General features: G+C 42.4%; 1 protein-coding gene across 1 annotated transcript in view; it reads left to right on the top strand.

The window, feature by feature from the left end:
- camkmt (calmodulin-lysine N-methyltransferase) overlaps positions 1-12,308 on the top strand; it is a 796,752-nt gene that overhangs the window by 760,273 nt on the left and 24,171 nt on the right. The window lies entirely within an intron of this gene.

The following is a 12,308-nucleotide window of genomic DNA, read 5'->3' as shown; positions in this document are numbered from 1 at the left end:
TCACACATCTGGACACAGTGGGAAGCTGCATCTACACTGTGACATCACTTCCTAAACTGTCCTGACTCAATGCTCTAGAGTCCTGGAATATGCAGTTTGGTGAGGCACCAGCACTCTTTGGCAGAGGAAGGTAAAGACCTTGTTAAACTACAACCCTCATGATTCCATAGCACTTAAAGTGGTGTCAAATTGCATTGGTTCTGTAGTGCAGATGCACCCTTTGTCAGGCCTCCTGTTCACACTTGGGCCAATAAAGCAGATTTGTTTAATCAGTTAGGGGACTGTGCTGTTGTGTTCCTAGAAGAGAAGGTTCCAGTCTAGGTTTTCAAGGGGAGGGGGGGGGCTACAAAGGCAGTCAAGGGTGGCCCCATTAACCCGGAGACTATCGGGTTGCCTGAAGAAGGAGGGCCGGGCAGCTGGGTATCCTTCCTCTCCATCCACTACTAGCCAGGCTCCTTTCACTATTCACTGTCGAAGTAATACAGTTTGACACTACTTGGACTGCCATGGCTCAAGACTATGGAATCATGGGAGTTGTAGTTTTGTGATGCACCGGCCCTCTTTGGCAGATGAAGGAAAAAACTTTGCAAAACTACAACCCCCATAATTCCATAGCAGCTAAAGTGGTGTCATATTTTATATCACTTTAACTGTTATGGCTTTATGCTATGAAATGGGAGGGGGGTCTTGAGCCTTCTCTGTCAAAGAGTGTTGGTGCCTCAATGAACTCCAACTCTCAGGATTCCATAGCACTGAGCCATGGTGGTTAAAGTGTATTGGACATAACCTATTGGAAATAACTGCACCCAGTCTCTGGGGATATATTCCGTTGGAAATAAATGGCAATCATAACTTTACTGAAAAGGAAAAAATGATGTCATGTCCATTTGGCAAATGTGAATCCCCATGAAGATGTGGAGACCACCTTTTGAAAAACACTAGTCAAGAAAAGGATACCGTGTTAGAAGTCAACTCTTTAAACAAGAGATATTCATAAGCATTCATGTAATACCACACAGGTAACTCAGCTGTTAAACTGAAGAACCATGTTTTTGAACTGTCAAGGACAAAGACATGCCTCTACAAAAATATATTTGGTCAGTCAGAGGATGGTTGTTTCTTTGAAGTTGAAATTGCAGTTGCAGTTGCCCAAAAGATATACACTCCCTTGAAACCTCTTAGTTAAAATATGCACTCAGAGATTATAAAAAACAAAGTCTTTATTTGAAAAATAACATATCTTGTTTATGCACAAACATCTTTTATTAATTCACCATGCAGGCACATTTCTTATTTAAAGTTCACTTATAGGTAGTTCTCTCTGTGTTGAGTACACAGGGTATCATTCTTAATCAATAGTCCATGGTCTTTAGGTATAGTTGTACTCACTGAAGTCTGGAAGTCATATTTCTGTACTGAAGTCCCAACAGCAACATGCATCCATTTCCACTGAGGTATAAAGCAGACACATCCACCTCCACTGAGGTGTTAAGGAGACAGACATCCAACTTCCATGAGGGGATAACAGATACTGAATACAAAATGGAGTCCTGCGTCTGAACATGTTCAGTACAATCAGATGTCTATAACCTCTCCCATGCCAAGGAGGTACAGTCAAACTGGCAAATCAACGTACACATAGAATACAGGTTAACAAATAAATAGTGAAAGGCTTGGGAGGTTGCTATTTCCTACAAGGTGGTATTCATTCTATAGTGTAGATACATACTAAGCCAGGAAGAACCTTGACACAGACAGCTAGAGAGAGAGAGAGAGAGAGAGAGAGAGATTGAGAGAGAGAGAACTCTGGATACCCAGGTTCCAATCCCAATTTGTTTACCAGTATTTAAAAAACCCCTCTAAAATCAGGACAGGACAGTAAATAAAGAACAATACTCAGAAGACAGGGAAATTCCAGGCATGAAACAATCAGGGACAGTGAATACCTCCCAACAAAAGATTCCCCCAGGCAGGAATCAGCAAGGCATTGAAGCTGCAAAGCTTTTTAATGCTAATCAAGGTGATTAATTGCAGCATTTACACTTGCCTCCAACAGACAACAGTTCTTTCTCCCACCCTGGGCCTTCCACAGATACATAAACCTCACTGACCTAATTTCCAATATACCTCACAACTTTTGAGGATGCCTGCCATAGATGTGGGTGAAACGTCAGGAGACAATGCTCTGGAACACAGCTATACAGCCTGGACAACTCACAGCAACCCAATGTCATGTATGCCACCCCATCTGTAGGTTAAGTCAGACTAGCCCTAGCTCCTCCTTCATATCTGCTGAAAAATTCAGCCACATCCGCTCTGGTATAGTAAAAACTCGATTTTGTTTAGTCTGGATGAGAGTGTTTCCCAAACTCTTGCCTTCCAGATGTTTTGGGCTTCAGCTCCCAGAATCCCTGATCATTGGCCAAGGCAGAGTCGAAAGCCGAAAACGTTTGGAGGAGTTTGGAAATCACTCACTGATGGACAGGGTAGAATTTAATCTAGTTTGCCCTGGCGCAATGCTATGGGATGCTGGGAGCTGCAGCTTTTCAAGATCTTTGGCCTTCTCTAACTAAGAATGCCGGCTCCTCACCAAACTACAACTCCCAGGATTCCATAGCAGTGAGCCAGGGCGGTTTAGATGGAATCAAGCTGCATTGATTTTACAGTGCAGATACACCCTGGGAGATATAATAGCTACCGCATGCATCCTAGGGTTCATGCTGGGTGGGGATTCTGGGAGATGGAGTCAAAAAAGCTGGGAGTGCGACGGGTTGTGAAGATGTAGTCTCAAAAGGAACTTCTTCCAACTCTGAGCCGGTTGGAAAGGGAGGAGGCTCCTGCCTCGATCAATGGGATAATTGGGTCAGTGAGAGCCAGGCCAGGTCGACAGGAGCCGGGGCTCAGGGGGGCTCGCCGCCCCCTCCAGTCGCCCTCCTGGTCTCCCTTGCTTGATGAACAGCGATCAGGTTTCCTCCAAGGGCTGCTTCCCCACCGCCCCAATTTTCACAGCCTCCCACCACTAACCCGAGAGCCTGTTTCCTCGACCTCAGTTAATGCCTCTGATTATTCCAAGATGAGGAGAGCGGCGGGAGGGGGGGGGGCTGGGGAATGGGGCGCCCCCTCGAAGCAGTCGTCCTTTCAACAGTTCCCAGCTCAGGCCTGGGACACCGAGGGGGAAAGGAGAATCTTAAGGCGCTCCCGGGAGGTTAGGACAAGTAGGTCCGCTTTGGCTATCAGACTGAGAAACAACCCCTCCTTCGTTCACCTGAAACAGACCGCAAGCTGAACCTGAGTCAACAGTCATAGAATCATAGAATCATAGAGTTGGAAGAGACCTAAGGGGCCATCCAGTCCAACCCCGATGCCAAGAAGCAGGAAAATCTCCTTCAAAACATCCCTGACAGATGGCCATTGAGACTTTGAGGGCAGAGGAGCTCCAGGGATGGCTAATGACTCTGAACAAAGGATGCCCTCCAGGCAAGAGACAAACCTTTCCAATGCTAATTAAGGTGATTAACTGCAACATTCACGCTGGCTTCCAACGGACAAAAAACTCTTCTCACACCCTGGACTTTCCACAAATACATATTAACCTTCCTTGCCTAGTTTCTCCATGCTTCACAACCTCTGAGGATGCCTGCCATAGATGTGGGTGAAACGTCAGGAGAGAATACTTCTAGAACATGGCCATACAGCCCAGAATACATACAACAACCCCATTGAGACTCTGCTTAAAAGCCTCCAAAGAAGGAGTCTCCAACACACTCTGGGGCAGAGAGTTCCACTGCTGAACAGCTCTCTCTCACACAGTGAGGAAGTTCTTCCTAATGTTCAGGCAGAATCTCCTTTCCTGTAATTTGAAGCCATTGTATCTTAATATCCAGGGCAGCAGAAAACAAGCTTGCTCCTTCCTCCCTATGTCTTCCCCTCACATATTTATACATGGCCTCCATCATGTGTCCTCTTAGCCTTCCCTTTTGCAGGTTAAACATTCCCAGCGCTTTAAGCCACTCCTCATAGGACTTGTTCTCCAGACCCTTGATCATTTTAGTCACCCTCCTCTGGACACATTTGAGCTTGTCAACATTTCCCTTTAATTGCAGTGCCCAGAATTGGACACAGTGTGATTCCAGGTGTGGTCTGACCAAGGCCAAATAGAGGGGTAGCATGATTTCCCTGGATCTAGACACTAGACTCCTATTGATGCAGGCCAAAATCCCATTGGCTTTTTTGCCGCAGTATCACATTGTTGGCTTATGTTTAACTTGTTGTCCACGAAGACTCCAAAGATCTTTTTCACATGTACTTGTCCTGTATCTTTGCATTTAATTTTTTCTGCCTAAGTGGAGTATCTTCCATTTGTCCCTATTGAACTTCATTTTGTTAGTTTTGGCCCATCTCTCTAATCTGTTAAGATCATTTTGAATTTTGCTCCTGTCTTCTGGTGTATCCCTCCCAATTTGGTGTCATCTGCAAACTTGATGATCGTGCCTCCTAACACTTCATCTAAGTCATTAATAAAGATGTTAAACAGAACTAAGCCCAGGACGGAATCTTGCGGCACTCCACTCGTGACTTCTTTCCAGGCTGAAGAGGAAGCATTGGTGAGCACCCTTTGGGTTCATTTGCTTAACCAATTACAGATTCACCTAACTGTAGTTTTGCCTAGCCCACATTTGACGAGTTTGTTTGCAATGGGATGCAGCAGCTAAAAAAGCCAATGCAGTACTAGGCTGCATTAATAGGAGTTAAGCTAAAACTAACAAAAGTTTTAGCTATACTTAGGCAGAAAAAAATGAAATGCACATATACACGATGGGTGACACCTGACTTGAAAACAATACAAGCAAAAGGAGTCTTAGTAGACCACAAGCTGAACACATAGGTCAACAATGTGATGCCTAATGTTGAAGACTTTCATGGTCAGAATCACTGGGTTGCTGTGAGTTTTCCAGGCTGTATGGCCATGTTCCAGAAGTATTCTCTCCTGATGTTTCACCCACATCTATGGCAAGCATCCTCAGAGGTTGTGAGGTTTGTTGGAAACTAGGCAAGTGGGGTTTACATATCTGTGGAATAACGTCCAGAGTGGGAGAAAGAACTCTTGTCTGTTTGAGGTAAGTGTGAATGTTGCAACGGATCACCTTGATTAGCATTGAATGACCTTGCAGCTTCAAACTTTGGCTGCTTCCTGCCAGGGGAAATCCTTTGTTGGGAGGTGATTAGCTGGCTCTGATTGGACCCAATAGAAACATCACAAGCCTACTAAAGGAAGACCCAAAGGACAAAGATATATCACATATGACATATGTGGAACAATTGGAATTTTTATAGAGTCTTTTTACCTTAAAATGTCATTTGTCATTGTCTGTCAAATTGTTGATTTATCTCTTTAAACATCACCAACTTTCTCATAAGGGAGAATTGGTTGAGTAAGGGATAATTAATTAAGTTTGACAATAATCTTTTTACAACTCCCTCACTGTGCCTTTTTCATATATTCTCAGTTTGTTCTGTAATATCCTTTTCTTTCCATTGTTTAATGAGGAGAAAAGCTGTACATCTTTCATTCAAGCCCATTCCAGTGGCAGAGAATTAAACATGCACTTAAATGTCTCATTGAACTCAATGGGACTTCGGAAACTTTATAATGGCAGCTAAATCATGCCCACAGTTCACAAAAATTAACGGCAGGCACTTCTCAAGTATAATGGCCATGATTTGTGAACTGCTAGGTGGCATTTCTGCATGTCTCTTTTGTGAATAAAAAATAATGTCTTCAATGAGGCTTATTTAAAAAGTTGACCCTTGCTTCACTCCTCCTGGGTCTCTGTTAATCTCCATGCTTTTTCTGTGTAACTGATATTCCTGCGTTCCAGTGAATTGCCTTGGAGAAACACTGAATTTGCACACCGCTGTTAAATAGAACTATACACATTCTGTGCAATTTTTGAGGTGCAACTGGAAGAAAAGAGGCCATACCTGATAATCTCCTTATAAATAGGGCATTTATGACAGTCTCAGTCCATTTACTCCAGAGCAGTCTTAAAGAAATATTATTAGATGCCAATAGATCCAAGTGCTGCCAACAGTATCTTGATAATATGAGTATAAATTTGGATGTAAATGAAATCTATAGCAAAGATTCAATGAAATATCTTGGGTAGATTGCACTGAAAGGACTAGTCTATTTTAAGACAGCTTCCAATGTTATAATGTAAAAGTGTGTTAACCATTAATAAAGAATAATTAGAATAATTTAGATGCTTTCTTCTTGCTGTGGGAAGACATTTGTTAATTGATTTACTCAAAATTGACCATCCTAATTCTAGAGTTAAGTCCCGTAAATTTTTATGGGTCTACTCTGAATGGAAACTGAAATGCATTCTCCCAGGAAGGAAGCAGCCAGGCTTTGAAGCTCAAGGCTATCCATTGCTAATCACGGTGGTCAATTGTAACATTCACTTGCCTCCAACAGACAAGAGTTCTTCCTCCCACCCTGGACATTATTCCACAGATATATAAACCCCACTTGCTCAGTTTCCAACAGGCCTCACAACCTCAGAGGATGCCTGCCATAGATGTGGGTGAAACGTCAGGAGAGAATGCTTCTGGAACATGGCCATACAGCCTGGAAAACTCACAGCAACTCAAATGCATACCTTGCCTTTTCTTAGAGAGTTTTCCAAAGCTTTTAGCCAAAGAGTGCTGGTGGTGCCTCACCAAACGACAACTCCCATGATTGCATAGCATTTAGCAATGGCAATTCAAGTGGTGTCAAACTGCATTCATTCTACTGTGTAGAACAACTATAGAATGGGGCATCAAATATGCTATGCAACCGTTGCTTGAATGGTTGCATGCACAACTGAATACACAAACATATGTGGAACTGAAAGGACAAGGAAATGTGCACCCCAATGAGCATCTGCATGTAGAATGGCTCTACATAGGCAATATCATTTCTGCGATCTTGCGCTGAATGTGGACAGCCACCTTGGACAATCATCTCTATGTCTATAGGAATTGCTCGCAAAGAAGCCAGCAACAGCATTCTAACAAAAGTTGGGATTCTAAACAGATTTGATAAATATTATATTTGCACTATAATTCCTAGATCTCCCTGTCTGGCCAAGCTGACTGAGGGATTCTGGGAGCTGGAGTCCAAAATGTAAAATCTGGTATGCCTTGATACAGTGTATGTGCCAACATTATATGACTAGTGCATTATATTGCACTCAATATGAAATTCCTACAAACCCAAGGAGCAAGGTTACAGGGCAGACAGAAAGGGAGTCTTTCTTTTGATCTGCGCTTGGCTTGGTCTCAAAAACACTTTTCAAAGGAAGCCCCATGTCAAGCCCATTACAGCAGCCTACGCTGGATGTAACGGAGGCATGTGTAACTGTGGCAGCTGCGGTTCTCTCCCTAGGAGAGAGGGATGGTTATTAAACCAATTTAAATCAGCAGCAGAGGTATGCCTAATCATTTTCTCTTATTAGTGGGTGCATTGAGGCCCCTGGTGTACCCTTTTGCTAATGAAATCAATATGAAGGCCAATGGCTCTATTGAAGGAGACCTTAGGGGAAGCCACCGTTTGGCCACAGATGCCAAGTTCTGAGATAGCAGATACTGGAGACAGGGCAGTCGAGGAGAACAGCCATGAAAGGTTTGGCATGAGACCACAAAGGGGATGGCGAGCATGTGTATATTTCAGAGGGAGGGAGGGCAGGGCAGTAGAATGCAAAATTCAAAATCCTTTTGATAACACTTGAGCCAAAACTTCCCTCAAGGCATCTTTAAACTCTGCAGTTGGCATGGAGCATGGCGTATAATCCCGGCACAGACACCCATCTTGGCAGGAGTACAGGGCTAATATTTTCACAAGGATGAATTGTTCTTGACCAGTTGCACAAACAGTCTCGCCCACAGCTCCAGCCGGGGCAGTCTCAGCAGGCTCGTTTACATTCTAATTGTTGTTTTTTGTTTCTCACTGCCATGATGGTCATCCTCAGGGACAGACGAATCATAAATCTCACTTCACATCTAATCAGCATCTTTCAAAATGCTGCGTGTTATTATTAACCAACCACATGGGAGACCAAACAGAATATTCATCATGCCGATAGGCTTCTTCTTTTTCTTAAAGAATTCTGAAGCAAGATCACAGCTTGGAAAACTTCCTTTTAGGGGACTATATTTCCCCATAGCCAGCCCAAATCTCAAATAATCTTGATCACTGATAAGACCTCTTGAGGGATTCTGGGAATTATAGTCTAAAAAAGGGAACATTATCATTGTCTAAATAATTCTTACATTTATGAAAAGGGAAATGAAAATTTATTTTAAAAAGGCAATGAACAATAAAATAAATGAATGAGATTCAACAGTAACACCAAGATGGTTAAAAACCTAGGAATTAAGTCTTGTGAGGAATGGCACAGCAAAATCAGTATATTGTTAGTTGCTGTCAAGTTGACATCAATTTTTGGTGATGGGAGTGTTTTAAGTCACCCTGTCAATAGCCCTACTATGTTCTTGCATATTCAGGGTTCTGGCATCCTTTATTGAGTCCATCCATCTGGAATGCAGTCTTCTTTTTCTACTATCTTCCACCTTACTAAGCATTAGTTTCTTTTCAAGTGAGTCATGTCTTCTCATGACATGCCTAAAGTAGGATAGTCTCAGTTTAGTCATCCTGGCTTTTAGGGATGGTTCTAGGAACAATTTATTTGTCATTTTAGCAGTCCACAATATCCATAGAACTCTTCTGCAGCACCATATTTCAAATACTGATTTTCTCCCTATCAGAATTCTTCACTGGCCAGTTTTCACTGTCCAATTTTCAGAGTCCCAATCTTCTTCTGATTTCTTTGACTGCACTCTCCATTCTGAGTCGAGGTATGGAAAATGCTCAGCCATTTTAATGTCTATCAGATAGCCTTAGGTTGTGTCAATCATCTGTGGTCACAATTTTTGTTTTCTCAATGTTCAACTATCAAGCTGTTCTTCCTTTCTTGACTATCTTCAGTAACTGTTGCAAGTTTTTTGTTGTTTTCTGCTACTGGTGTGATGTCATCTACATATTTTAAACTGCTGATGCTCCATCCTCCAATTTTCATACCTCCTTCTTCAGAGTCTAATCCTGCTTTAAAAAACAACAACAGAAGTTATATATTAAGCTGAATGCATATCAATGTCCTAAATGTTCTATACACTTTATCAGATGCTGCTGCAGGACTTCATTGTAGAACTGTTCTCTATGTACAGCTAAATTCCATGGCAACTTTAGACGAAAACATTAAAGTCCCAAATAAATGATTGCAATTTATTTCCAATATTATTTTATGCTTGTTTCCATAGAAACCAGAGAGACATGCTGAAACCTGACTTCATAATTTCCAACTTGATCATGAAATTTTATTGCTCCATAGAATCTCCATCATCAATGCTTTATTTTGCATGCCTTCTACCAATGATGCTTTTCACTGGAAGCCTGTTACATCAGGAGATGGTCATAAATGTGTATGACTGAATGGGATCTTGAGCTCCTACCTATACTACACAGAAATCCCAAACTCTGCTCAAATCCAACACTATCTCCATGATGCAGTGGGACCTCTGGTAAGTATCACTGACTTTTTTACTTTAACTTTAGGCAAAATCTAGAGTTTATAGAAAGCTCTGGAGTATACCAGAGCTTCATGGCAGCCTGGACAGCTGGACTCTGTCCATTTAGACCAGTGGTTCCCAACCTGTGGGCCGCAGCTACTGGTGGGCTGCGAGACCTAAAATAAGGTTTGTGAGACATGCAGAAAAAATCGGCTCTAGATTATTAAATATGGTTTTCTGTGGGCGAGCAGATGGTGACTACTGGATGGTGAATGTTCTGTTTCAGAAACTAGAGTTGATGTGGTCTATCCAATGCAATTTTTTGAATCAGCACCTTAAATAACCAAACTGAATCTAAACTGATTCATAACCCTTTTGGTACAAATGTTGGAGAATGGTCCCTGGTCAAAGTGGTCCCCGGTCAAGTTGTCCCTGGTCAAAAAAGGTTTGGAAGCACTGATTTAGACCCAATAGCCTGTTCACCTGGACACTACCATCACCACCCTCTCCCTGCAGTCATCAGTGCAGGAAGGAAATGGCTCGTCCCCTGTCACTACTGCCACTTTCTGCCAATCATGGAGCTTTGTGTGAGCACCTGGTCATTGCAGTCACAACTACTTATCTCATAAATGAGTACCAGTGCAACCAACAGGAAGGAGGAAGTCATGCAGGCACTCCCTTGTGTAATCAGCAGACATGACAGGTGAAGGTTAGGTGCTTGCATGGAAGTCCATGGCCAGAGGGGAGTGGCAGTGGTGACATGTGGTCTCAGCCCAGCTGGATACTGGTCCTGGATTTAGCACATACTTGCTGGATTTGTGGCTGCTTTGGGGAAGGTATATATCAGAGTAACCAACACAGTGTATATACAGCCTAAGACAATTTCGATGGCCAATCTGATTTACACAGACCTACCCGTTTATTTGCTTGAGTAACCTGGGGTCTCTTTTCTTGGACCTACTAGACTGCAGGGGCAGGCCAAGAGTAATTTTGGGATTAAGTGGCTGCAAGCCTGTTTTTGTGGTTCCAAAGCAATTCCGTCGTCCCCTTTCCACCTTCCTTCAGTATAAATTCTCTTTCCCAGAAGCCTGCAGCAGCAACAATTGATTTTTTTACATTGGTTTAAAATTAAAGAAAAATCTGCTTTTCAGAAACAGTCATTTTTATACATTTCATTTATACCCACTTTTATCATCATGTGTAACACAAAGTGGCTTACATTAGAAGTCCAGTAGAAAGAAAGTGGCAAAACCACCTCTGAGAATTCCTTGCCTAAGAAAACCAAATGCCATAAGATGACAAGTAACTTGAAGGTGTTGGGTACACACAAAGACAGTATGATGCCAATCACATCCTCTGTGTATGTGTCTACATTAGCATTTTGGCAATCCACTCATTCATGCTCTGAAAGACCCCAAAGCAATACCCCCACAACCATGTCAGCCTTTTCCCCTTATCACAGCAATACACTTATCATTGCCCCGCCCCCGGTTGTGCAGTGGATTAAACCCTTGTGCTGGCAGAACTGATGACTTGAAGGTTGGGTTTCTAACCTGAAGGTTGCTGGTATGAATCCAACCCGGGGAGAGCATGGATGAGCTGCCTCTATCAACTCCCACTATCAACATGAAAGAAACCTCCCACAAGGATGGTAAAAACATCAAAACATCTGGGCATCTCCTGGGCAACATCCTTGCAGATTGCCAATTCTCTCGCATCAGAAGCGACATGCAGTTTCTCAAATGGCTTTTGACAAGAAAAAAAAACCCAGCATTGCAGAATACTATGAACTAAGGCATGTATATGTACCAAGGTTTCGAATACAGCCAGAAAACAGAATGACATAAGAATAGACAGAAAATTAACTCATAAAATTAGCTAGCAAGCCTTTCTAAACCTCAGGAGAGCTCCAACAAATCAGTCATGCCACGTGCTACAAGGGAAAGCTAGGACTAAGGAAAGAAAACTATGATATGGGCAGACCATTCTTCTAACTGGTTTCCTTATTTTGACATATGAAGATTAAGGACCTCTTCCTTGCTCAGGCATACAGGAAGCGTCTTCCAGAGGGCCAGGGAAGTGTCAATAATGAGATGATCATCTTGGGTCATGTTTGCTGAGGCAGGCATTTTCCTGACACCGGCTACATAAATAGTTGGTTCCTGTCATTGATGAGAAGGCAATTGGGAAGGGGCAAAGGGGTGGAGGTGGAGACACTCTGTTACTGAAGAACAGTAGGGTAAAGTAATAAACTACTGTACTTTGTATTTTGTGGCTAGTGCTATTCAAAGCTACTCCCATGATCCCATAGAATTGAGCCACAACAGTTAAAGTGCCATCAAACTGCATTAATTCTACAGTGTACATGGATCTCAGGCCACCTCCCTAAAGTTCAACATAGCCAATGGGATAAACCAATCTCAAAAATCCCCCATAGTTCTGGTGAAAATCCAGTCATCCATGGAAGTAACAGATATAAATTCAATTTTATTTATATAGATAAAAATTTATTTGTATAATTATACTACATATTGATGTTTATAGTCCAACCCAAAGTAACTGGTGAACTTAAGCTATCAAATGATGTATCACATTATCTTGTATATCTGAAAAAATAATCAGAGTCACCTTCACCAAGTGAATTTGTGTATATCATGCAGCCTCAATTTTGTTTCTGACCCATCTCAAAATATCCT

Source organism: Anolis carolinensis, chromosome 1 (genome assembly GCF_035594765.1).
Source record: "Anolis carolinensis isolate JA03-04 chromosome 1, rAnoCar3.1.pri, whole genome shotgun sequence".
NCBI lineage: Eukaryota > Metazoa > Chordata > Lepidosauria > Squamata > Dactyloidae > Anolis > Anolis carolinensis.
Note: the sequence above shows the minus strand (reverse complement) of the source record. Positions and strands in the feature narration are given on the sequence as shown.